Here is a 27,545-nt window from a genome sequence, read left to right on the forward strand (position 1 = left end):
CAGCTTGACCTGTGAGAAATCAGAACAAAGACAAAACCCCACCAAAGTCCTTAGGCCGAGTCACAGGGGTTGGTTGGCAACAGCCTTCCACTTTTGAAGGTGAGCATCTCCCTAGAGGATACAGGCTGGGTACCACATCACCTGCTGGGGGCCTCCAGGCTGAGCTGCCAGCCTTTTGCATGGTAATGAATTTCCCCAACTATCAAAAGTGCTTTAGGGCTGGGATAAGGTGCTTAATCTGGTTAGTTAAAGGAATATAAAATAAAGATATTAATAAAAACAGACCTTTGAAAGGTTGCCAAGATTCCAGGGAGCCCGATGATGAATTTGGTACCATCAAGGCCAAGGCTGATTGTCCTCCATCACAGTGGAGAGTGGGGGAGGGGTTGTTCTCTTGTCGGGGAGGCAGCTTTCTACATCCCAAACGAGTGTTTCTGAGAAACTCTCAGTATGGTGTTTTTTTTTCCCCTCCCTTATTGGAAGTACTGGGGATTGAACTCAGGATCTCAAGCAGGCTAAGCAGAAATTCTTAACACTGAGTTCTTCCCACCCCCTGCCCAGTATGTCCTTCTTAACTCCACATCTGATCCTCTGCGGGGTTGAAAAATGTTGAGATTAGGCACAATGATATTGAACACAAGAACCTCAAACACTTAGGGGAGGAATGAGCGGTGATTTAGGCAAGAGTAAACAGGTGGAAATGCATTGCAGATACATTGCTCTGTGCTCTTGGCATGAACTGGGGCAGGGTGGGCATTCTTCCTTCTCTGGTTACATTCTGTTGAGCCATCTGGCAGATCCATTCACCTCTGAACGACAGGCACCTTGATCTTGCTTTGGATGCAGAGTCCGTGGGTCTGTCCATCAGTGGGAGAAAAGTTGCTTCCTGAAGTGCCCCACCACCTCCTGGGCCAATGCGACACCTCCTCCCTGGAATCTGAATCCTGAGCAGGATGTCACAAGGACTCAAATTTGACTGGAGCTTATTGCTGTCAACAGTAGTGTCCTACAGAGAGAGAGTTTACTGATTCCAGGAGATAGTGATCTCCTGGCACCCTAGCCTTTTGGAGCCAAGTCTTCAGCTTTTCCTTAAATCCTCTGGATATTCCATAGCATCCCCATCAATTGTTATTCCTCCTCCTGTGCAATTAATGAGGATCTGTTTCTCTGCTCGCCTCGGAAATGCACCAACTGATCCTGGTTCCTTTGGAGGGATCCCCCTGGGATTAATAACCTAGAGACAGACCCTGAGCTCCTGAGCAAAAGATTCCCCTCGGAGAAGTTCTGCGTTGGCAGGAAGTGGCCAGGCCTCAGGACTGGGCTGAGCTGTCACTGGCTGGGGTTTGAACTTGGCTGTCTGGCTTGACCCTTCCTGCTTCCGTGTTGTGTGGCAGTGGCCACCAGCCTCAGCTGCCATCATCCCTGGGAAGGTCTTGGGCTCTGAAGCTTCAGTGGCTGCTTCTTGCCCCCAAAGCACGTTTTCTATCTGGGGTGGTGTGTCCGTACAGTCGGCCCTCTGTCTCTGCGGGTTCTGCATCCTATCAAAAATATTCGGGAGAAAAAGAATTCCAGAAAGCTCCAAAAAAGCAAAATTTGAATTTGCCATGCACCCTGGCAACTATTTACATAGCATTTACATTGTATTTACAACTATTTACATAGCATTTACATTGATTAAGTATTATAAGTAATCTGAGTTAAAGGATATGGGAGGATATGTGGAGGTTATATGCCAACACTCTTATATAAGGGACTTGAGCATCCTTGGATTTTGGTATCTGTTGGTGGGGGAGCCAGTGGTCCTGGAACTAATCTCCAGTGGATGTCAGATCCTGCGGGACAACTATATGTGCACCTGGGTCTGTCCTGGGTTCAAAATACAGCTCTTTCCCATGTGCCCTTGTTTGGTTTCCCTCAAAGGCAGATGCTGAGAAAAGTAGTTTAACAGAGAGGAGATGCCAGGAAGCAGGCTTTGAGGAGGCAGGTTACAGAGCGGGGAGGAGTAGGAGCCAATAAAGGGGCATCATTGACTGGGTCAACATGGCAAGTGGGGCTTGTACCTGCTGGGGACTCTCTGAGGAGCCGTGCAGGCTGTAGGGACAATTCTGACTTCCATTCTTCATTGGTGGAAGGAGCCCCAGGGGCACTGGCTTCCTGGCATTTCCTGGAGGATGTGGTCTGCACAAGGGCCCTGTGGCTCCAAGTGGTACCAGGAAAAGCCTCAGGGGAGTGGCTTGAGAGGGGACGCGGTCAGCATGCAGGGCCCCGCCCGTCACAGCCACGGGGAATCACAGGCAGCCCAGATAACGGGGGAGTATCGACAGCCTCCACCACACCGACTCCTCAAGGCTTGTGGAAATGACCTGCCTCCAATTTCAGGGTATCTGAGTCTTTTAGCTCCTGATGCAGGAGAAGCAGCCGTGATCCCTGCACCTGTTGCAGCAACTTATAGGTCAGTTCAAGCTGCCATAATGAAATACCACAGACTGGGTGCCTTGAATGACAGAAGTTGTTTCCTTTATGGTTCTGGAGGCTGGAAGTCCAGGATCATTGAGGTGACGACAGGTTCGGTTTCCTCTGAGGCCACTTTCCTTGGCTTGTGGACAGCTGTCGCCTTGCTGTGTCCTCAACATGGTCTTTCTCTGTGTGTGCGCCTTCCTGGTGTCTCTTCTTAGGACACCAGTCCAATCTGATTAGGGTCCCCTCCTTATGATCTCATTTAACCTTAATTACCTCCCTAAAGGTCCTGCCTCCAAATATGGTCACCTCCTAAGGCACTGGGGGTTGGGGGTTTAATATTTGAATTTTAGGAATTTTAGGGGGGCACAATTCAGTTCACAAGAGGCAGGAATGGTTAGTGAGAGGACCTGGATCTGGGCCATACTGCCTCGTTTTACTGGTCCCAGAGACAGGGGAGTGTGAAGCTTAGGGTCCCACAGCTTGAGTTTGGCAAGGCAGTGCTGGGTCAGAAGCAAATCTGTCTGCCCAGGGTGACTCCCAGACTGAGGACCGCCCACACCCATGGCCTGAAGTCCCCTGGCCTTGGCCCAGGCTCCTTGAGAAGCCCTGGCACCTGTTGCTGCCTCCCGAGTCTCATTTGGGAACTGAGTGGGCTGGGTTAGGCTACCATTCCTGCTCTCCTGGTCCATCTTTTTTTTTCCCCCTAGGGTTGGTGAACATCTGGGGGGGTGGGGAAATGGGCACCGGTACCTGCTGAAAGGATTATACATCGGAATAATCCAGCTGGGAAGGCGATTTGACAGAGTATTTCCAAGCTCTAAAAATGTGCACATCCAAGATGACTCCCTTATGACACATTCCTAGAAGGGGGACTGCGGGACCAAATTTTAGCTCCAAGGGGAGTCACTAGCATTGGTTTCTCATTTTATTTGGATAAATACCAAAATGCCCAACACCAAGGGACCACAAGAACCAGTCATGGTAACTTATTCAATGGAACACACAGACAGAAAATATGATTCTGCAAAGAAACATTTAATGACTTGGAAAGATTTTTCATCAAATCAAACGAAAAGGCTAATTACAGAACAAGCCATAGTTTGATTTCATCCATGTTAAAAAATATAAAGATCTGGAAGGATAATGAGCCAGGAATAAACAGTGGTTATTTCTGTGTGATGGGACTGTAGAGACTTTTAAGTCTTTGTTTTCTAAAGTAACAATGTATATTTGCTGCTTTTATAATAAGAAAATCTACAAAAAGTTATATTAAAAAATAATTTACATAGTTTTGGCAGAGACCCACTGGCTGGCTAACTCTACAGCTATTACTGACTCAGTCCTCCCTTGCTGCTTTAGCTTTTCCACGCTTCATTGTTCACTTCTCATCTTTCTTGTGTCCCTGACTGCTAGGGTGGCCAGGTGATGGAGTTCTGGCCAGTGAGATCTAAGTAGAAGTCAGCTGAGTGGAGGTGGAGGTTTCTGGGGAAGGCTGTTGCCTGATGAAAGAAGGGGATATTACTGGTGCCGCCACTTCCCCTTTCCTCTTCATGGAAGGTGGAGGTGATGCCTTGAACAGCAGCAGCCCTCTTGTGGCCATGAGGTGATAAGGGTGGTGAGCTTTTGATGGCAGCCTTGAATCATTTCATTAGCCCTGGATGCCTCACCTCCCAGGCTTCCTGGTATGAGTGATAATTCTGCTCTAACAGTTCTTGTTAGATTGGTTATGAATACTTTTGGCTGCAAGTAACAAAGTTTAGACCCTTTAGGCCCTAGATCACTCCTACCTCTCCTCACTGACTCCATGGAGAGAAACAGGGGCATCTTTACCAAGATGATTGCTCCCTAAGCTGGTGGTGCCATCTATTTGGCGTAAGTCTCTGAATTTGTTTGGTGGCTCTGGGAACTGAATGTCTTTTGTAGGATAGGAGATGCAGTCAGCATCCCCACGTGTCAGAATAGAGTAGGGCACGGCATGAGAAAGTGGATCAGCTGTCCTCTAAAACACCTTCCATGTGCTGGGCACTGTGCCAGGTGCTGGGCAGGGACGGGGTGGGCAAAGAGCAAAACAGACCTTGGCCCTGTGTTTTTTATTTTTTCTCTTGGTATATATATTTTTATTGAAGCAGTCAGTTTACAGTGTGTCAATTTCTGGTGTACAGCACAGGGCTTCAGTCACACATGAACGTACATACATTCACTTTCATATTTTTCACCATGATTTATAAGATATTGAACATAGTTCTGTGCTATACAGTACAAACTTGTTGTTTATCTATTTTATATGTATTAGTATCTGCAAATCTTGCACTCCCAATTTATCCTTTCCCACCCCCTTCTTCCCCTGGTAACCCTAAGTTTGTTTTCTATGCCTGTGAGTCTTTCTGTTTTGTAAATAAGTTTGTCTTTTTGTTTTTTTTTTTTTTAAGATTCCACATATAAGTGTTATCATACGGTATTTTTCTTTCTCTTTCTGGCTCACTTCACTTGGAATAACACTTTCCAGGTCCATCCATGTTGCTGCAAGTGGCATTATTTTATTAATTTTTATGGCTGAGTAGTATTCCATTATATAAATATTAGCGCAGCTTCATTATCCAGTGATCTGTTGATGGACATTCAGGCTGTTTCTCTGTCTTGGTTATTTTAAACATGCTGCTATGAACATTGGGGAGCATGTATTTTTTCAAATTAGAGTTCCCTCTGGATATATGCCCAGGAGTGGGACTGCTGGCTCACATGGTAAGTCTATTTTGAGTCTTTTGAGGAATCTCCATACTGTTTTCCATAATGCCTGCACCAGGGTCCTGTTTCTGAAGCTTACTGCTTGTTGGAGAAATAGGATATTGCAAAGTTGTAGTTAATTCTTTGCTTAATTTTGACTATTTTGAAGTACAGTGTGTCATGTGAGTAATGGGGGAGCCTGACCTGGTCTGGAGCCCAGGGAAGGCAGCCTAGAAGCTGTTTCTGTGTCCTTAAGCTCAGCGAGATGCCTCCAAAATTCCTGGGCTTGTCTCTGATGGCCTCTGGTCACAGTGCCCCATGGAAGGGCTTCCCTGTGGCAAGGGCCCTCAACTGTGGGCTTTACTGTCCATATTTGATGAACTTTCAACTTTGCACAGGTGAGTGACATGTGTGACACATTTTCAGGGCCACCCACCAGAACAGTGCAGGTGTTACTGAATGCAAGGTCATGTGCCCAACACACCTTGAGGCCAAACAAACTGAAATGTCAGAGTTTGGAGCAGAAAAAGGTTTACTGCAGGGCTGAGCAAGGAGAATGAGCAGTTCAGGTCCCCCAAAACCCCCTAAACTCTCTGAAGGGTTTCGGCAAAGCACTGTTAAAGGCCAACTGGGGGAGGGACAAACCTGGTGTGTGATCAGCTGTGCCAGTTCTCTGGTTGATGTTGAGATAATGTAGCTGTAAACATTATGAATCCTTAAGCCCTAGAAAGTCTGGGGGCTAAGTGCTCATGGTCATCAAGTAGTTAATTTCTTCCCTTTGGTGGTTTTTAGCATCTGAAAAACTCAGGAAATATGCATGAGATACTATTATTCAGGGAGGAGATATGGGAGGGGTCTATCCCCGAAGGCCCCACAGGGTCCTGCTCTGTGACCCTGATGCAAGGTTGGGTGGCGAAGCTGAGGCTCGTTAGAGTAGGGGCTGTTTCCTCCTTTGCTTTCCTTGGCAAAGATGGATCCCTCGGTCTCTCTTTCAGCCACCTTCTATTGAACACCTACTGGATGCTGAGCGCTGTGCTGGGTGGGGATACAGCAAATGATCAGAGTCAACAATAGTGCCTACACTGGGGGTGCTTGTGGTCTGGAGGGAGGAGCCCAGATCACAAGTAAACCCTGTAGGAGTCTGAAGGTGATGGGTGCCCAAGGGGACGAGGCAGAGATGGGAGGAAGGGGTCGTGCTGTGGGTCCCAGCAGGCTGTCAGCAGGAAGGGGGAGGGGCGGGAAGGCTCTCACTGGTCGGGGAGTCAAGCAGTCACCTGGCGGAAAGAAGCCTCTGCAGGGGACAGGGTGTGAAGGCCTTGGGGAATGGCTGCGGGGAGGGAGGGTGGATCCTGCGTGGCCGTGGGCAATAGAGATTGAGCTCTGTGATCTGACTTGTGTTTCAAAAGGACTGCAGGTCAGCCCTTGCCTGTTCCATTTATTCTAAGTCAAAAATCAAGCGTGTCAATGGTGGGGAGCGCCGGTAATCCACACAGTGGATTGATGGGTGTGGTCTCAGACCCTGCCTCTGCCAAGAAAGCCTGAGCAATGAAACATTTATTTTCTTTCCATTTGTTCTGATGTAGCTAAATGTGTATAGCTTTTGCTATCAAAAATTATTCCAATTGTTTAAAAAAAAAAGTGGTTTTCTCTGGAGATAGAAGAGGCAGGGACTTTCACAGGCTATCCTGTCCATCTGTCATCCTTCTGATGTTTGAATAGTTTGATCCTTGAATAGTGTGTGTTTCCTCGTTGTTTGTTTTGTGGCTCTGAACCTTCAGGGCATTCCTGTAGGCAACGTACAAGAAGAAAAGTGCAAAGTCAAATGCACACACACCCTCCTCCACTTGTGTCAGGCCCCGATGGAACAGCCCTGGAGGGTCACTCCAGGAGGGCACATGGCCCCACCACCACTTCCAGTGCTTTCTTTCCCCAAGCTCCAGTGTTTAAAGCAGAAGACAGGCAGAAAATCTTGAAGGAAAATCAGTTACACAGGAGGAGGCTGCTGGCAGGTGATGGGGGCGCTGCCCGGGAAGGAGGGAGGGGATGAAGCCCTTAAGTGGGGTTGGAGGCAGACATTTGGGAGCCTGGCAGCCCACCTACCAGCTATGAACCTGGAGCAAGCTTGCCTTTTCTGAGCCTGTTGTTCACCTGAGAAATGGAAATGATGACATTGCTTCCCCTCCCAGGGCTGCTCTGAGCTGAGACTGGCCAAGTGCCAGCATGTAGTAGTAAACACCAGCAGGGCCATGGGGTCATTCTCTGAGCTCTGGAAATTGAGGGCCAGGCTGTGTGCCTGAAGGCAGGTTGCTTGACCTTCCTGGGCCGCCGCTTCCTCAACTGCAAAACGAAGTTGTAATGGGACAAGGCTGGGGGAGGCATCCCCAGAGTCACAGGTATCTCTTGCAGCCATGACAGTAACCTCTCTGCTCCCCTCAGTTCCCCCTGCCCAGGTTCCGTTACCTGAGCGGTGACTGATGGGCTGCTGGCAGGTTCCCGCCTGCTCTGCTAACATGACGCAGAGCTTCCCAGACCTGAGGCTGCTCCCAACGTTCACCTTCTGCTGGGCCTCAGCCCTGGGTCTCCCCGCTTCCGGTCCCTGTGCCACCCACCGGAAGTGAGGACCAGTGGCCCAGGTCCCGCAAACTCTACCAGCGTGCCGGGGGCTGGAGGGAATATCCAAGTGAGGTGCTACTGCTTATTTACTTTGATCCATTTTTCTACTGAAACTCTTTCCTCCTATGCCTTTTATTTTTCTTAATTTTTAAATTTAAAATAATTTTCTTTCTGTAGTATAGTCAGTTCACAGTGTGTCAATTTCTGGTATACAGCATAACGTTTCAGTAATACGTGTACGTACCTACGTTCGTCTTCACTGTAGGTTACTACGAGATACTGAATACAGTTCCTTGTGCTACAGACAAGAAACTGTTTACACCGCCACGCCTTTGAAAACGGCAATTTCAAACTTTCACCATGATCTGGGTGAGGTTCTTTGAGTTGTTTTTAGGGAACAGACAGAATGGTGGGGTGGATTTTTACTGCCCCTCCTCTCTTTAAAAATCCATCAAAAATAATGGAACAGCATCTGAAAAGGAATATAAATATATATATATATCTGAATCACTTTGCTGTACACCTGAAACTAACACAACATTGTAAATTGCTATATTTCAGTTAAAAATCCATAAAAAACTGACACCACGGTGGAAACCTTCTGCTTCAACTCTACCCGTGAGGCCCATGAAATCTTCCTGAAATTTCAGCAGAGGGTGTACACAGCTTTCCCCACAGCCTCGCTGTAGGAGGTAAGATGTCATATGTGGAACTCTGGCTCTGTAGCAGCACAATGAGCCGAAGCCCTCAAATTATTATATATACTATATATATGTAATACATGTACATAGTACATTAATAAATATACAATACATATATACATAATATATACATATAACATTATATACATTACACATATTATACATATATTAAAAAGGAGCCTTCCTTCAGCACCAGAAGCAGGTGCATGGTGCTGAAAATGTCCTTGGCTGTGGCTTATATAAAAGGAACACAAAAGACCCTCTGGGGGGCCTAAGGACAGTGTCTGGTGATGACTACAGGCGAAGTAAAACAAGAAAACCTACCCCCTCCCCAAAGCAGGTGAGGAGAGCACATCAGAAAGCTTCCGCCAGACTGCCGGACCTCCCCCCAGGGTTTCTGATGCTGCAGGGCCGTGAGGACCCAGAGCACATGCATGTCGAACAAGTTCCCAAGTGATGCTGTTGCTGGTCCAGGGACCCAACTTCGAGAACCACTGCTCTATTTGATACTAGGTATTTGCTCGGGAAGTGTCCTTTCTAAACCCAGCTTTTTGCAGAAGCTCTGACCCCTGAAGGTAACTGTGCAAACCTGGAATGAATTCACCAGCTTAACCAGGAAATGAAGTCACGCTTCCCCTGGTTCTGAAACAGTTCTCTCTCTGGACGTGACCCTATTTTATATTTCATTAGGTTTTTAATCAGGTTCCATGATGAAGTGCTTTAAACAAGGTGAGAATCTAACCTCTTAGAAAGACACAGACAGGGAGAAAGAATGCCTGGTCCGCCAGGTTTCAGAAACTCGAGGGGCGGCTTCTGAGGAATGGTGGGGACCTCCATATCCAGCTTTGTCCCCTCCATCTGGCCCCTCAACAGCACAGAGCAGTGGCCCAGAAGCCAGACTGCCTGGGTTAGAGGAGCAGTGTAGCCAATTAGCAACATGATGGATGGTGTGGTCCTGTGACTTACCTAATAGGGCGCTTACACGACCTGCTGTTAGGAGGAAATTGAGGCCTTGGGTCAACAACGACTCAAAGGGCTCAGAGTAGTGCCTGTGGCTGTTACTAGAATCACTGTCAGAATCAGAGATCCAGGGCTCCGATGGGCAAGAGAGAATTTGACCTGGGAGGACACTCACGGCTCAGGCTATGAACAAATACATTACTGAGCTGCTAAATGCCAGAGACCTAGCTCGGCTGGAGGTCCCTGCCCTCAGAGAGCATCCATCCGGCCAGTGGGGAAAACACACATTCAGCGAAGATGCCCACCAGTGAAGGCAGGATGACAGAATGAGAGAAATGCTCTAATCAGTTACCTTACCTGGCTTGGCTTTCTGGGTTTTGGGGAGTCAGTGATTCAGCGCTGGCTGAAATCTGGAGGACAGTGAGGACCAGTCCTGGGGAAGGTGTGAGCACCTGGAGAGGGGTCTTGGGGCAGGTGTGTCAGAGGGAGGAATGGTGTGGACTGAGAGGTGGCTGGGGCATGCGTGCCACTTGGGGTCCCAGTGCAGTCTGGGTGAGGCCAACTCTTTTAAGGGGGTGGAGCGATTCACACGATGTAAGCGTGCATTTGGAAAAGAAGAGATGGGGTTGGAATGGAAGCTGGACAGGATGTGGGGAGAGCAAAAAGGAGGTGGTCACACATCTGAAGCCTCCCCTGGAGAGCCTCTTAACAGCCAGTCCCTGAGCACAGGTGTCACCCCCAGGACTGGGAGGCCGCAGGCGTGCGGAGGAGGGTGGGAGGCCACCTTTCCTGCATGCTGACGCTGCCAGCATGGACCACACTGTCCTCTGTCTACGTGGCCACAAAAGGCCTTCCTTTCTCCCAAGAGTGTCCCCCGTCCTGTCACTAGGTCCTCCCTTCCCTCCACTGGGCTCTATTCCCAGCTCTCACCACCACGTGTCAAGATCCAGGCCCTGTTCGCCGCTGTGCATTCCGAGCATCTGGGAGGAAGAGTTCAGTTTAGTCAGTTTCGTGGCGTGGAACCCTTCTCGGGGCCCGCAACCCCACTCTCACCCTGGGAAGCCGGGAGCTCCATTCTCTCTGCAGAAGCTCATGCTGTGAGAAGTGTCTTCTTTTAAAAGTGGAGCTGTCTGGGCTGGGGGAGACACCGCCACAAGGCGGCTGTGTCGGCAGTGGTGTCTGCAGAGCAGGCAGGGTGAACCAGAGAGCCGCACGCCGGGCCTGCGGGACCCGGCGCTGATGACCGACGGCCGCGGAAGAGGTGTGATGGGGGCCGGTGCCCAGAGCGCTGCCTGTGGTGGGGTGTGACCCTGGTGTTGTGAAGTAGCCGTTCTCTGATGGGCAACGGCCTGATTCACAACACCAGCTGCCCCACCGCACCATGCGGGGGAGGACTCGGCGTTGCTGAGGGTCGTGGGGTCACCTCCTCCGTGCTGCCCCTGGAGTGTGCACAGGGGACAGAGCAGCGGTGGGTTAGAGGCTTTTCTTGGTGGTGTCCTTTGCCAACCCTCCTATCTCCTGGGGTCATGAGTGGGTATCAGAGGCTCCTGGAAGCCCTGGGCTCATCTGAGCACTGGTGCTCCTCTGGGAAGGGGGACGGTCTATGCCTTCAACAGCCTCAAAGGGAGACATCACTCCACAGCTTACCTATCTCTGCCAGAGGAGGTGTGACAGTAACCAAATATTTTTAAGGTAATGTGCGGAGTCAAGTTTTTTCCTCCAGTTAGCATCTTGATCCTTGTACGGGAGGAACGCAGGGCTTCCCATTCCTCTGTTGCCAAACCTAAAAACCAGAGAGCGTTCTTACCTCGGGTTCTGAGTCATAACACTGCCACGACTGCCCCCTCTCGATTTGTCTGCCTGTCCAGGGTCCCCAGATTTCAAAGGCCACGTGGAGTAGCTCCCACATCTACTAAAACAACCAAGGTGAGAATGGATCTTCTAAGGATGGAGTATGTCCTCCAGAGGGTAAAAAGCACTTTCCAAACACAAAGGCTAACACTGAGGGTTCGGGGCAGTCATGCAGACCAACTAAAGCCGAGGAATCAGGTGGTCCTCGTGAAAACAGTGCCCATCACTGCCTGGCCCCGCAGTCCGCAGCTGACCTCCAGGGCTCTCCCTGTCCCAGATTCAGCAGGGAGGTATTAAACATCTCGACTAGAGAAATTCAGCAGTAAAATAACTTTGGAACTTTTCTTTTTGGTAGCTCCCTGGATCTTATCACCATCATAAAATTATGTCACATAAAGTGACCTGAAAATAACATTTGAAGTTTAATCCCTATTTCCAGGTGAAACACCTTTAAATGAACAGCTCTGGGGCCCTAAATGGCTCCTGCCCGCTGCATGGTTCTTAGTTACCCAACCAAGAAAAACTGCATTTTTCACTTTCTGCTACCTAGCCTGGAACCTGTTTTGTCCTGAGGCTGCAAAGTGGGCCAGTTCCTAGGACGGGATGTGACACGGGTCCTGCCCAGGTTCTTGCTGGAGTCAGGGGCGGAGGGGGAGAACCTGGAGCAGTTCATCAGTCCTGGCCAGGCCACGGAAATCACTGTGGCTTTGGGGTTCAGAAGTGTCTGGATTCGCATGTCTACAATCAAAGAATCCCTGCCAGGACATCGGGCCACAGTGGGCCACAGCTTGGCCGCACTGAAGGTTTCTGCCACGTACTTCTCTACCCAGGCAGGATGTGGACCAGCTTCACAGCTCACTTGGGATGGCAGGAGGTGGACATCCAGGCCCCCTGCTGTTCTAGGCACTTTCTAGGCTCTCATTCTTTGAATCTTCGTCACACCCTGTGACGGTCATCATTTATCAGAGCCGGGGTGGACAGGGCAGCTGGCTTCAGCTCAGCCTCCAACTTCCCTGGGTGGATGTGAAAACAGTGCCCATCACTGCCTTTCCCTTATTCGGATTCCTCATCTGCTGAGGAAGGGCCCAGAATAGACTTCTCTGGGGCCCCCAGCACTGGAGGATGGAGGTCTGCTCCCTTGAACGTAGTATAGACTAGTGGGTGGCTCGGTGGCACCATGGTTGAGCCCTGGGACTTTGAAAACAGGTGTGACTTCCTGTGTTCCCAGGACGAGTTACTGCACCTCCTGGGCCTCACTTTCAGTATCTGCAAAACAGGGTAATAATACGATTGGAAAACTTTGCCGACATTACATGCTTTTGATATTGGTGTGTATCCGATGAGTGCTGGTGCTGAGTTACGTGGCTGGCTTTCCGAGCATCAGGTAGAGAGACCTCGAGATTCTTCTTTCCTGTGAGGCTGACATTTCTGGGGACTATCTTAAGGGCTGACACGCAAGTTCTGGAAACTGGGATTAGGTCCTTAATTCAGGTAAAATAAAGCAGGGGGACAGTGAACTGCTACTGCTGAGTGGCCGGCACCTTCAGCAAAGCACTTACTTTTCACATGGGAAGCTCATATTGGTACCAGGTAAAACCTGACAACACCACGAACCCAGGGACTGGCATCCCTCCCTGCCTGTGAGGGATAAAAGGTGACGCAGGGAATGGGTGACAAGCTGGGGCCACACACAGACCCATCCACAGCCAACTCTTCTTGCCTAGAACCCACCAGGGCCCATGGGATCAAAGAGAGATCAAGAGGTGATCCTCTCAAAAGGGCAAGTGCTCTTCATGTTTTAATTTCAAATATTTGCAGGGAGTTGGCATCGTGCAAGGGCGTGGCCTGGCTGCTTTCTTTCCTCTCATCCCTCACTGATTAACCTCTTGCTGTCTCTGCTTTTCTAAATTCTCAAATATGCCCTGTCTCCCCCCCCCTCCCCAGGGCCTTTGCACAAGCTGCTTCCGCCGCCTGGAATGCCTCACTCCCCGTTTTGCATAGTTTAATACCAACTTCTCCTTCAGATTTCAATTCCAGGATGACTTTCTGGACACGCAGGAGTCTGACCCGACTCCTCTGTAACGTGCTGTCCAGGTGTCCAGTCCTCTTCCTTTAAGGCATCCACCATGCAGTGTGGGTGAAACTTCCTCCACTCAACTCTAACCTGCCCAGCAGGTTCCCCGCACTGGCCACGTGGGGGATGCTTGATGCATACCAGTTGGGTGAATGAATGATGTAAACTAAGACTCTGGTGGTCTAACTACTCTTCTAAGAATTTAGAAAAGGGGAAAAAAAAAATCAAAATAGCACCAAGTATCTCAAGGACACACACAGGGCTGTTCTGTAATGAGTAATTTTACATCATTATCTGACAGCCAGACCTCCTAACCATTTCCCTGACTCTAGGCTAATGGTGCCCTGATGCACAGGGAAATCAGAGGGATTCCTCCAGAGGGGCAGACCGATTTGGTTCATCTCTCCAAGGCTCCCCATCATGCCCACGATAGAGCCCCCGATCCTATGGCTCCTCACTTCCCGGCCTGCCCCTCCTCCCATATGGAGCAGGAGTCCCACCAGGACACCACGTGTGCCTGCTTTTGTGGATGTGAAGGCCCTGCCTGCTACCACCCAGCGCACTCCTGCTCCTGCCGGCAGGTTCCAGACTCAGCCGCCAAGAAGGTCCTCCTGGTCCCCTGCTCGGCCTGAGCTCTTGGCCCATGTCTATGACCCTTGTACCTTTCAATGTCTTTCCATCACTTTTCAGTCTGTCTTAGGAGACGGTGGTCTCAGGGACAGAGGGCGTCAGGGAGTCACCTGGCAGTTGAGTACTGCACAGCAGCTGGAACCCCAGGACCTGCCCCGCGGCTGTGCTGTCGATCAGTTAACAAAGTCCTGCAAAGGTGAGGGGTGAAGACAGAAAACAATACAAATTTGTCCTTAGCGTCCCCTGACTCAGCAGAATAGCTGGTACTTTGCCACTGGACCGGCACGCACTCCCCACCTCTCACCTGGACGATGCTCTATGCGTCTGACCTGTCCCTCTGAGTCATTCTTCATGCTGCAGCCTGAGCTGTCCGTCTCAAACGTGACTCAGAGCATGCCACTCTCCTGCCTCAACCTTTGTTCCCTTCCCCTCCCAAATTCCCTGCCAAAGCACATGGGTCCTGGTGGTCCAGCCCCACCTCCCCCTTTTTGTGAATTTAGTTGCACTTTTTTTCTTTCTTTCAGATCTCGAAACACAGACTAGACCATATGGCGCCTTCTACAATGTAAAAAACCCTGGCCTTTCCTGTGGATGAAGCCTTTTGTGAACTCAAGGCTGCAGATGCAGCCCTAAAACAGGGCATGTGACCTGGTGGGTGGCCTTGGGCTGGACTCCAGCCCCCACATGCCCCAGGGCCGGAGGCTCTTGTGTCGCTGAGCCACGAGGAGTGGCCCTGCTGGAACGACCTGGTTCCCTGCCACCTCAGGGCCTTTTTACCTGCTGCTGCCTCCCTGGGGACCTCAGCTACCCTAGAGGCATTTGGTGAGAATATTAAGATTTCTCATGTTCCAAAATTCTGCACCAATTTTCACCAAAGCCTTTTATCTCTTTATTTCGCACTTCGGCCTTATGTGAATTCTTCACTATTTGCTTGGCAGGGTCAAGCCAGCTAATCTTTTTTTTTTTTTTCCCCCCAAACTCACATAATGATCACTTGGTGAAGGCAATCCAAAGGATGTGACATTTATCTAAGCTCTGTAACACCAGCGATCTCAAATCAACAAACCGTTTTCCTGCCTGTTGCTTCTGGAAAGAGATGACGGCAACAGAAAAAGGGTATGTTTCTCATCAGCCACTTCCCACGCTGACCATGGGTCAACGCAGACATCCCCCCACCCTGGCTAGGGATGCAGGGCTCCACCCACCACGATCCCCCCTCAGGGATTCTGATAAACTAGATTTGGGGACAGTGGCTCTAAATCTAGGGCTGTGTTAAAAATGGACACGTCAAATGAGCCTTGGAGCAGTGGGAGTCGGGCAGGAGGAAAATGAAGTCTCACTCACGCGGCAGGCGCTGCTGGTACCCGGCACCACTGTTTCCATTCGCAGGGGACCCTCGGCTTGGTGGTTTCCTTGGGATGGGAGCGGGAGTGTATTCAGTCCGCATTCAGGCTGGCTGGGTGCCAGGGACTTAACATCCCTCAGCAGCGACAGACACCTGCTCTCTCGCCCGACGTGGGGTGGCAGAAGCCCCACCTGCAGTAACCTGGAGGATAACTCCATCTTATTGGCTCCCTCCCCTCTCACCTGCCCAGCCTCCCCAACCCTCACCTGTGCATTAGCCACTGTGTTAGTGTATTTCAGTGCCCCTGCGTTCTGAACGGCTGTATCTTACATTGTGCCCAAGGCCCCTTGCAGCAGGACCAGGGGGCGGAGCACAAGGCACACTCACTGATACTGAACCCGCTCTTGTATAAGCGGGACCCAGGAGCACCTCCTGAGATCTTCTGTCCTGGGTGGTCTTGCTTGCTCAGCCTGGTCTTGCCCTGACTTCCAGGGATTCAGAATACACCAGTCCGGCAAGACCACCCATTCCAAGTAGGTGTTTTCTAAACTGCGTTGTCCTTATGTTTCTTCATTGTTTGCTCTGGACAATAACCCGCTACATGGAGAACCCACCGGCACCGAAACGCCACAGGATTAGGATCCCTCTGCGGGGTCTGCGTGCACACAGGCTGCTCCAGGTATTTAAAAGCGCGGCTACTCTAGGACGTGGCAAACTGAAGCCTGAAGGCAGTCTGTGGTGTCTGCTTGCTTTAGTCTACCTTGGCTGGTGTCTTCCAAGTGGGCTTTAAAATACAAACTCCTGGTTCACAGAGGACGGCCGGGCCTGCCCTGCCCAGCCCAGCCCGGAGTTTATTAGCACAGTTAATATCGCGTGCAAATAGATTTCCCCGCTTCAGTCATGCCAGTCCATTAATTCAGCCCCTTGTCTGCTACATCTTTATCCCTGGCAGGTTAATCCTGCCAAATGCCTTCGCTGTAGCACATGTCACGCTGTGCCTATGTCCAACAATGCCATTGTGCTAATCCTGTTGTATCAGCTTTGAGGCCCTGTCTGGTCAATCCAATGGTGGAATCCGTGCACAGAACCTTTTTTTGCCAAGATCTTTCTCCTACGGTGGGCACCCACCCCTTCCCTTTTGAAGAAAAATATTTTTTAAAACATGGTTTCAATTAAATGGTCTGAAAGTCAACCACCGTGTTTGGACAGCTGCCAATGCCAATGTTACGCGGACAGGGATGTCAAGGCTCTCAGTGGGCCTCCAAACTCTTTCCAGAAGCCTCATCCAGCCCTCCGCTGAATATGCTAAATGGAAGGGGTTAAAAGAGGAAAATCTGCTCAAGATTGCTTTTCCCTGGGGCTTGAAGACGACTGAGTGGAGGGCATGTGTATCACCCGTTATCTTTGGTGCCGACCACTTCAGGGTTCAGTGGAATCACTAACGTGAATTCTTGGAAGAGGTACATCCCCTCCTGCAAAACACCTTTGCCAGGTATCCACCTACCAGGGGGAAGAGAAGCATCTCCGGGTCCCACAGTGTGTTTCTCTTCTAGTCCGTGGCCTTGCAGCCAGGCTCGCCCACATTCAAATGCCGGCTGGACCACTTTCTACCTCTGTGACCTGTAGACTGGGCATAACCACGGCATCTGCCGTGCGGGTGCAGGGACTCAGTCCGTGCTCATCACTCAGAACGGTGCTGACACACAGAGCAGGCCCTGGGTAAATATAAGCCAACATCAGCACAGCCTGTGAAATGTGTCAGAACTCTGTCCTTTGCAGCTTACTGTGGTACACACGTGAAGTGCACGGTCAAATTCCACACGCACCTGTCTTCTGAGGCCTCTGGATGTAAACTCTGCGCTCGTGCCTGCTAGTTCTAGGAATCTGGCTAGGAGGAGCCCTTTCTAGCTTCTCTATCACTGGTCTCTGTCTGCGTTACCCCTGGCAGCTCTGGTGGGGGTGAAAAAGTGCTCTAGGTGGATAAGCACAGGGCCTGGGGTTAGGTGACTCTGAGCCAAGTACTCAACCTTTGAGGTTCTTACAATCCCGATGCTAGAAATGGTGGGACTTGGTTCTACACTGCGGAGTTATGGCGAGGACTAAGTGAATTAGCATGGAGGTGGGACCTGGCATGCTGCTAAGAGCGCAGTAACTGCCCCATCAGTAACGGCCATTATGGTCACGGAGTCTCTGGCAAGGCAGCAGGGCGTCCCTCTCCATCCTCCACCCACCTGCCTCCTGGTCTCCATGGAGATCTTGTGAGAAAGACATGGGGTCACAGAGCACAGGGTCTGGCTTCCAACAGAAGCTCAGGATCTGAAGCCTTGCTCACTGCTGTTAAATCCTAGTTCACTCGGGTTCATTTCCTACCCCAACGTCCTCAGCATCATAGTCTCTTCTGCACGAGCCTGTGCCATTAGTCTTTGGTCTGAACCCTGCTAAGACTCATGAGTGGTTTTAAAATGACAGCGTACGTGTGTATCTACGGAGCTGAAGCTGCCGCTGGTTTGCACAGAGCTGAATCTGCATTGTGGCACGAGAAATGAGACATTTTCGTGCTAACCTTGAGGGCGGGGAATAGGTTTAATTCCTCACCCTCCGTGTGGGATGTGTCAGGACGGGATTTTGGCTCTGGACATGAGGAGGATTTTGCTCCCGGGAAGAGCCGTATTGGATGCTTCCCTTGGCAACCGGGCCACTGAACACCCCCTCCTGCTCCTGGATCCTGCTAGGTCGTCTAATAAATAAGTCCTACCATTATTAGCTGAGAACTTACTTTGTCCTCGTCATCAGGCTCGTCACTTCACATTCATGACCTTGAATTCCAGTTGAGGTGAGACAGAATTATTTCACCAGCTTCTTGTGTTAAAGAAATGGAGAAATTTAAGTACTCAACTACTTCAAGAAAATAGAGGCTTGGAAATGACAATTAACTTACCCAGATTTGCAGGTAGAAAGTCGCTGCAGTGATCCGGCAATCCCACTCCTGGGCACGTATCTGGAGAAAACTCGACTTGGAAGAGAGACAAGCATCCCCATGTTCACACAAGCACTGTTTACAACAGCCAAGATGTGGACGCAACCTAAGCGTCCATCAGCAGGTGAGTGGATAAAGAAGCTGTGGTACATATGCACACTGGAATACTACTCAGCCATAAAAAGAATGAAATAATGCCATTTGTAGCAACATGGCTGGACCTAGAGATGATCATACTAAGTGAAGAAAGTCAGACAGAGAAAGACAAATACCATATGATATCCCTTATATGTGGCATCTAAAAAAATTACATGAATGAACTTATTTACAAAACAAACACTCACAGACATGGAAAACAAACTTATGGTTACCAAAGGGGAAAAGGGGAGTAGGGAGGGATAAATTAGGAAGTTGGGATTAGCAGGTACAAACTACTATATATAAAACAGATAAACAACAAGGTCCTACTGTGTAGCACAGGGAACTGTATTCAATATCTTGTGATGGCCTACAGTGAAAAAAAAAAAAAAAAGAATGTATGTATGTATGATTGAATTACCATGCTGTACACCAGAAACTAACACAACGTTGCAAATCAACTATACCCCAATTAAAAAAAAAAAAGTGGCTGCAAAACTGGGGTTTGAGCCCAGAGCTGCTGGCGCTCTGGCCACAAGGCTACAAATACATTTTTGGCGTGATGCTGTTTCTTCTGCTGAGCATCTGAGTCAAGGGCGGGCTTCCCAAATTACCAACTCCCGTCAGCATTTATTTGTCCCAAATTATAGCCATGCCAAATGCATTATTTTCCCTTTCCTTTCATTTTTTGATAAATCCTGCACTTGGGTTTTTCTTGTGGGGGGCTGCTGAGGGGGAATATGGCAAAAAAACAAAACAAAACAAAAAACCCCCAAGACTCCTTTTTTGCAAAAATTAGGCAATTCCAGCCTCTAGCATTTCTCCAGTGATTAGAAAATCCCCATGTATCCCAAGTTTACCACATAGATCGTAATCTGGTTTTCAACTGCCAAGCTCTTGCCTAGAATGGGTTTGCAATACTTCATGCTAATTAAAACATGATGGAATCCGGCTATTTGCAAAAAACAAGCATCTCTGACCCTCTGGCTTCCGTGGCTCAGGCAACTCACCGAGACCCACCTGTGTGTTGCCTTGGCGAGCATTCCTGCTGAGAGGGCTGCCTGCCCATCGAGCTGGGGTCTTGAGAGAGCCCTGCTTACCTAGCAGAATGCAAACATCTCTGAACTTTGCTTACTGGATAAAAAGGCAGCCTGAGCTTCCCACTGCTTTTCCTGCGGTGGGATCAATCATACATCCTGCCTGAATCGGGCCCCTGCTCATGATTAATCTCTCAGAGGCAAAGCTCCTCCTTGGGGTGGACTGCAGTACTGAGTGCAGTCTTCTAGGGGGCGGAGGTGGGAGGAAAAGAAAGGCTGGGAGCAGAATAATGAGCACCCAACGTCTGCTCTGTGCCCTGCGCTCCAGGAAGCTTTTTTTTTTTTTTTTTTTTTGTGGTTGATTCACTGTCAGAAAATTTGCTTTTGCAGTGAATACTACTTAGCATCATGGAGGGAGTTCATGATTTCTTCTCTACTGTGTGATTCTGGTGCCTCAGTTAGGTGTGTGTGTATGTTTTCTATTCCTTTTTAGCCAAATCAAAGTTGGCTAGTTCCTGCCTCTTTGGTGGTTCTAGGGATGTGCTCAGCACTCACATCCCGTCAGAGGGACACAAAGGACTGGGGTTTCTCTACTCAAAAGGATTGCACTGTGACAATTTGACACAACTGAAAGAGACCTGTTATTGACTTGGCTCCCAGGACTCTGCTTCACTCATTCTTCACTGAATGTGAAGATGCTTGAGGGTTGTTGAATTTTCCCTGTTCTTTCATGGCGGTCATCTCAGTTCCTAGGTCTGTTGAGGGGGTGTGTGGGAGGAGGGGGACGACAGCAGGGAGGTGACAGTCCCACAGGCATTCATCAGAGGCAGCTGAGACTTGAGCCCCTGAGAGCTTCCAAAAGGGTTGTCAGCAACCTGCCCTTCTTGAATAATGCTGTTTTGTTACTATTTTAGGAACCAAGCAAAATGCAGGAATCAACCTTTAAAGCACCCCAGACCGCAGAAGCCTCTATCGATATAAAAAACCACCTAAGCAGTGACTTCACTGAGAGATCCGGTAAAAAGCAAGTTTCCTTGCTACCCTGGATATCACGTGTGAGACACACGTAGTCTCTTGTGGGGACGTGCTCGTTGTACCACATCTGCATTTCTCTCTGAAAAGGGATTTCTTTGGGGAAGGCACCTCCCCTCCCCTGTGAGCCCCGGAAGACAGACTGACAACAGGAGGCTTAAGCCATTTTAACAATGGGAGGATTATTTCCTAACCTGGTGTGTGTCAGACGCCTATTAATAAATGAACAAGACAGCCCTGTCTCCATGCGTCCCCAAAGACAAAGCCCCCTCACCCACGGACCGGAGCTGCGGCGTCCATGGGGTTACTGCCCTCTCCCCTCCTGCCGCCTGCCCCGGCCCCGGGGAGAGTCCTTCTGGGCACATCTGAGACCCCCGGGGGCCCAGCCAGAGGTGGCCACAGAGGGGACCCGGGGCTCCAGCACCTGGGTCAGGGGAGCCGCTCCCCGTTCCCCTGGCCGTGCCTTCCTGCTTTGTTCTTGGCATTTCCATCGACAGAGGACAAAACGCTTTCTTGTCAAAATGTACACTGGGGAAACTTGACAGCGGTCTTTCTCAGGGAAGAAAAGGTGGTGGTGTTTGAAATCCCTGATTGGCATCGAGACCTCAGAGGCCTGACTGGGCAGCTCTGGCTCTCAGCAGACCTACTTTTTCTGATTTGAGAGGCCCGTTGCCTCCCGCACTTCCTGGCCGTGGAGCTCTGGGGAAGTTCCCCTGCAAGGTTCTAAGGCCAATCCATTCTCCTCTCCCCAGGATTTCTCCTAAGAAACAGTCCTTAAAAAAAAAATGCAGCAACTAATATAATCCGGAGGAAGGAACCCTTTGAATGCAACGTGGTTTAACGCCGTGGCGCAGGGAGGGTCTCCTTCTGAGCAGAACACGTTACCTCCAAGACACCACAAAATACTCGGGGAATGATAACGAGGAACGAGCTGCTGGGGATGGAGGAGTCACACACAGCCCCGCACACCCGCCAGGAGCCACTGCAGCCGCACACTCGCCGTCTGTTAGGAGATCACCGGCCCTCTTTCAGGGAGATCACTAGCAAAACAGGGACAAATCCGGAGTCCCAAATTTTCTGTGGTTATTAAGCAGTTTCTGGGGGCTGGGAGCAGTCACCTCTTGGAGGGGCCACTCCCCAGACCCTAGACCTAGGCTCAAGGCTGCCATGATTCTTACAGAACATCATTATTGAAGCAGCTCAGGATCCACCTCTGTTAGCCCCTAAAGGAGACCCAGGTCAGCCGGAGCTACTGAATTCCTCTAGAACTCTGGCCCCACGTACCACACCTCAAAGACGCCTCTGAGCCCTGGGGACAGGGACAGCTTTCCTGCAAATGGAGGGGTCTGGATGCCTGGGGAAGGGGTTATATTAGAAGAGCAGGAAGTGGCGTGGACCAAGGCAGAGGGTGGAATTCGGAGGGGTCCAAGCAGCTTCCTTGGAAACAATCTTGAAAAAAAAACTCCTCTGTAATTATTTACTGATAAAATCGAACGAGGAGTATTTAGACAAATATTCCTGACACTTTGCTCAAAGTCAAGCACGTCTGAAACCGTAGGTATCATAACTTAAGCATTTAAAGACAGCATGGTGAGAAGCGGTCCAGGACAGAAAAGATCCAGGACGCCTTTGCCCATGAGGAGGTGGATGCCGGGGGAGGGGGGAGGTCTTTACAGATGTAAAGATGCAGCCCCACCCTCTGAGCTGACATCCCATCTGACAGCGCTACAATCAGCAGCCTCGTAATGCTGCCCACAGGCTCCGGCTCACTCTGCCTCAGTTTCCTTATTGCTAAAATGGAAACAGCAACACCCTGGAACAAAATCAGACAGCACCTGTCTTGCGCACGGCCACGGCTACAGCCAACTCAGAACCCCGGTCACAAGGCCCAGGAAAAAGCCCAACTGACCTGGAGGCGCTGTGGGGCCTCTCCATCCTTATTCTGGACACCAAACAAGATGCCCAGCCTCCTTCATCTTGCAAGAGATTTCCAGAAAATGGTCACCCTCATAGTAAACTCCAGTTTCAGACTCTGCAAAGGCAACCCTGGGGGCTCAGCTGAATTTCATGGGGACTCTTCAGGCCCAAAGAAGGTCCACCTTTATCACTGACCTGCTGTCTTAACTCTGGGCTGAACAGCTGCGGGTGGGGGTGAGTGGACGCGATAGGTGGGGAAGTCTGCCAGCCCAGGACCTCACTGCCGGATTCTCTTCTGCACACGCGTACCTTGTAAGACAAAGTGACAGGGCACAGCTAGCATTACCACAGCACCCTTAAGTGCCTCTTGGCTCTTGTTTGATACAGTGCTTCCAGTGATATGCTTTTATGGGTCTTTTAAGCACAGGTGGCAAGGGGATGAAGGCTTTCCTGTTTTAGGGCTGGGGCACTCCTCCACCCCAACTCCCCGCACCCCTCTTCCACATCGTTTGAAAAAACCAGGCAGCATGCTGATGCAATGGTCTCTAGACAAAGTACCTAGCTCGCAACCTAGCTGATGCTATTCCTTTGTCCTCTCACTCCCAGAGCCAACAGCTGCGGACCTGGGGGGCTCTGCAGAAGTGAGGGGTGGGCTCTCAAAGGAAGCTCAAGAGAAATAGGGGAAATGAAAAGCCCAATGGCAAAGCTTGTCTTCTCACATGAAGATATGCCCCACCTCCATTTCCCTTGTCCTCGACAGGTACTAAAAGGGGAGGCAGGGGATAGGGCATGGTTTTGTGCCCATTTTGCAGATGGGGAAAGGTGAGGTGATGGGGCCTAAAGCAGACTTGTCTGGGGGCAGCCTGTGAACCGGGATGAAAATCACAGGTTGGGAGGGGTCAGACATAGTTTGTCAATATCCCTGATTTTCCTTTGAAGCAAATTTTGTTTCCTAGTTAACGCTTTTTAGTTTCTTTACTCCTAGAATGGGTTCAGACTAGCAAAGTACAGAGGAGGTGAAGAACCAGGCAGTGCGCCCAGTCCCCAACATTCATTTAGACAGTCCGAGGGAGGTTCAGGCTACCTTGAAGGACTTGGAGAGAAGGTTTATCACAGGGACATCCAGAACGCTGACAGACGTTTCTAAACATCAGTTTGAAGCCCCTGTTAACAGGACCGTGGGCAGCTCTGGAAATACGGGATCATGCATGACCTTGCTTCTTGAAGGGGAACCCTGCAGTCAGAAGGCAACAACTGCCATCACTTACCCCATATAACCCTGGCCACTGACTCATCTACCCCAAGTTTCAGTTGCAGGACACAGAACAGGAAACCAGGTTATTATAACTGAACAAGACACTATGTCTAAGCAAGGCTTGGCCATAAGCAAAATGCTCCCCCTACCTTCTGCCAAGCATATTTAACTATAAAGACCCTGCCCACCTTTTGTGGCTGGTTCTGAGTGTCGGACCACCTAGTATTCATCAAGTGGAGAGCAGTGTGGCTGGAAGCCCAGATGGGGGTGGAGGACTCCCACAGAGACACCCTGGAGACCTGGGGTGGAAGTGTAAAGGCCAGTGGGACCAGCTTCCAGTGATGACCTGACAGCTTCCTCGTCTGTAAAATGGGGACAGTAACAACACTTACCCTCCTTGGCCACTAGGGGGAACAAGAGAGACAAGATTATTAAAAGGCTTATTCCTTGGGCTTAATAAACATGGCAGCCATCGTCATGAACACCGCTGGCCGCTCACCAGTTGTGCCCCTAACATCACGGAAATAAGCCCAAATATAAGCGCCGTGGGGAGCTCCTACAGCCACGTCTTGCTTTGGGGAGCCCTGGAGGAGCTTGGAATATTCCTTCTAAATAATGTCCCCGTGGTTCGGAGTTCATTATGCCAGAGAAGACATGCCGTAGACCCCACTATGTTGTGGGGAGTGGTTTTCTCCAATATCAAAGATTAGGAAGAAAAAGAAAAAAGGATCAAAGTGAGACATCTATTTGATTTACAGTCAAGACAGGCTACACAGTATAGAGCTATTTATAGTAAAAGCAAAGAAAAGTAATGAAGAAAGGAAACATACAAACAACATTGGTTGGAGCGCTGGAGAGCAATACTGAGAAAAATTTTGATGCCCATTAGGTAATGGTGCCACCTTGTCTCTGTACCAAGCAGGACCCTATGGGGTCTTCCCAGGACAGACCCCTCCCCCCATATCCTCCGCTTCAGTTCCTCTCAGAAATACCCAGATAATAGTGTCTGATACACATTTTCTGAGTTATTTTGTAGATGCTGAACCACTCCTGCCCACCTAAATGGAAGAAATTAACACATTCCCTCCAGACTCTGACTGGAACCAGGAAGTACTTGCAACAACTTACCACCTTTTTCCTCTGCCTCACCGTCCACCAGGGAATTGCACATGAGCTGATCACATACCTTGAGACTCCCCTCCCTCGCCTTTAAACATGCTTTGCTGAAAACCAAGCGAGGAGTTTGGGCTTTTTGAGCATTAGCTGTTCCGGACTCCTTGCACTTTCCTTCACCACAACTCATTGTCAGCAGATGGGCGTTACTGCTCATGGGCTGGCGGACCCAGGCTCTGGTTCGGTACCATCCCTGTCCTTGTCTTCCGCCATGCAGTGACCCCATCCTCCCTGCTGAAATCGGAGAGCCCATCGTAATGGCTGCCTCCCCCCCCGGCGTGCCCAGCCTACCGAGTTCAGCCACCACAAAGCTCTTCGGAGTAGCCGGTGCCCCCTGACATATTTCTCAGGTCCTTAGCAGGGAGCGTCCTCTGAGCCTGCTCTGGGGACAAGGTGAAGAAGTGGGTGGCAGGGCACACATGATAAATCCACTCCAACATGCCAGCCAGCCTCACTAGGCTTTTGACACCTTCCTTCTCCCTGATGCCAGGGAAATTCTAGAACCTCACTGAATGTAGAACCACTGAGTCCAACTTTTAGCCAGTCAAGCAATCTCTTAGAACCACTTTCAACTGCTCGAGTGAGCATTCAGAATCTATTTCGTCCTCCTTAGCCTCATTTCCTTAGAATCTATTCCTGCTTGTATTCCTCAGGTTTTCCTCTGTATAGATTAGCAAAATCTTGTAGTTCGTGTGTGTGTGTGTGTGTGTGTGTGTGTGTGTGTGTGTGTGTGTGTGTGTGTTAGTGCGTGTGTGTGTGGCATGGGGGTCTAGGCTGAGGCAGGGCTCCTGGGCCCCAAATCCTTCTGTTCCCCTACTTACCACCTGTGTTTCCACCCATGGAGACAGTTCTTTGGGAAGCAAGATTTGCTGACAGAGATGCTCAGCTCTATTTTGGTGTTTTGCCAGAGATTTTACTTTGATTTTGAAATTGACAAATCCCTCTGATCAGGGAAAAAGTCCCAGAAAACTGAGCCTTAGGAAACGCCCAGCAGCTCTCTGATCTGACAGGGCTGCTTTTCAGAAGTGCCTCTCAAATCATCTTTGCAGGCGGGGGCTCAGTATTCACCTCCCCAGCACTGTCAACTCCCACCCTTGGCACTCCCTCCAAATGCCAGAAGATCTTGAATTATCAAAGACAGACTGGGAGCTCAGGTCTGCTGCGGAGGAGAGAGATGTCTGGACTAGCTGGGAGCTTCTGGAATGCCTTTGTTGAAGGAACCACCATTCACTAAGCTGGACTGTGCCAGGGGGCCCAGGTGCCCCACATGTTTTCTGTCTAAGTGTCACAGCAACCCAGGGATGGAGGAATCATTGCCCTTCTCTCATGGGTGAGGAAATGCAGGCTTGGCCTCACCTGTGTGCTTCCTGATATCCATCCCAATGGTAGTGATGCCAAGACAGGGAGGTTGGTTCTGCCGTCCCCAGAGGACGACACAACAAAGCTGGGTGGTGGAGGGGGAATGAGGTGAGGGGGAAGGGAGGGTGGGCTTCTGGGTCAGTCACTGGGGATATGACCTGTGCTCTGGCCACGGTCCTCCAGCCCCCAGACACTGCCCGTAAGTGTCACCCTTCCTCTTCTTGCAGACAGACAGGCTGTCTGCTTTCTACTGCTTGTCCAAATTCCCTGGATGCCGAAGCCATTCCGTTTTAGTCCTCCTTTAGAGGCACCTCCTTAAACGTCAGTTTTGAAAAGCCTAGAATTGGCAGCAAAATGGACCCTTCAGATTCTCAAAGAATTTAAACACTCACGCTGCTTCTGAAATGGACATGAGAAAGCACACAATTTCTACACGCAAAGCAATCCTCTGTGGAACGGGCTCAGCTCTCGGCCACTGTGTGTGATGCTTTGAGACTAACTATTGACCAAAGGGAAACGAAGTTAAAAATCTTCAAACAATTCAACACCAGTGCACAAATGCAATGAGAACTGCTGCTTTCCCCAGTCATCTTTTAGCAAGTAAGTTCAATTCTGAATCACTTGGAAATAGTTCCAACTAGTTGGAAAATTTCTCAAAGATAAGGCTTTGCTGAGATAGCTGGGGCTTCGGGTCTGAAAGACCCAGAAGCTTGGTTCTTTGCCCTGTGGGGTCTTGGGAAAGCCACGAGACCTCAGTCTATTCATCATAAAATGGGGACAGTAATGCCCTCAGTGTGCTGTTGCAGGGATCAAACCAGATAATGCTGCTAACAGTGGGAAGAACAGCTGAGCCCAACATACCTCAGTTTTTATTCTCTTTGCCCTTGGGACGCTCATTCTGGTCAAAGGTGGAGAATTTTCACACCTGTCCCAAGCGTCCCTGCAAGAGTTTCTTTCTGATTCAGCGTCTAAAAAAATTGAACTGGATGCTAAAAAATTTGGTAACCAGTGATTCAAAAAAACAAGCAAAAGACATGTAAGTACTGAAGACGAGTTAATAGCCTGGTCCCTGGTCCCTTGAAGGGAAAACCAATTTAATCTAGTAGACTCTGAACATGGAAGCTTCCTTCGCAATGACTGCTGGACACAAGTGTTAACTGTTACCTACACAACCGTAAAATTAGTCAGCAACTTCCAGTTAAAGCTCCCATTCCAAACAATAAGAGAATAAGCGGAAACCAAATCCTTCCAATCAAGCTGAGGAACGGGATGAGAGAAATAAGAACGCTGCACATGCCA

General features: G+C 49.8%; 1 long non-coding RNA gene across 1 annotated transcript; it reads right to left on the reverse strand.

Annotated features, from left to right (window-relative positions):
- Window positions 1–4,922: 4,922 nt before the first annotated feature.
- On the reverse strand, window positions 4,923–18,476 carry LOC116657241. The gene is made up of 6 exons (XR_004312311.1): window positions 18,297–18,476; window positions 18,135–18,214; window positions 16,863–17,073; window positions 15,358–15,559; window positions 11,106–14,201; window positions 4,923–10,897 (listed from the first exon to the last, which is right to left on the reverse strand). It is a non-coding gene; the product is annotated as an uncharacterized LOC116657241 (long non-coding RNA).
- Window positions 18,477–27,545: the final 9,069 nt, after the last annotated feature.

This window comes from Camelus ferus, chromosome 17 (assembly GCF_009834535.1).
Source record: "Camelus ferus isolate YT-003-E chromosome 17, BCGSAC_Cfer_1.0, whole genome shotgun sequence".
Taxonomy (NCBI): Eukaryota; Metazoa; Chordata; class Mammalia; order Artiodactyla; family Camelidae; genus Camelus; species Camelus ferus.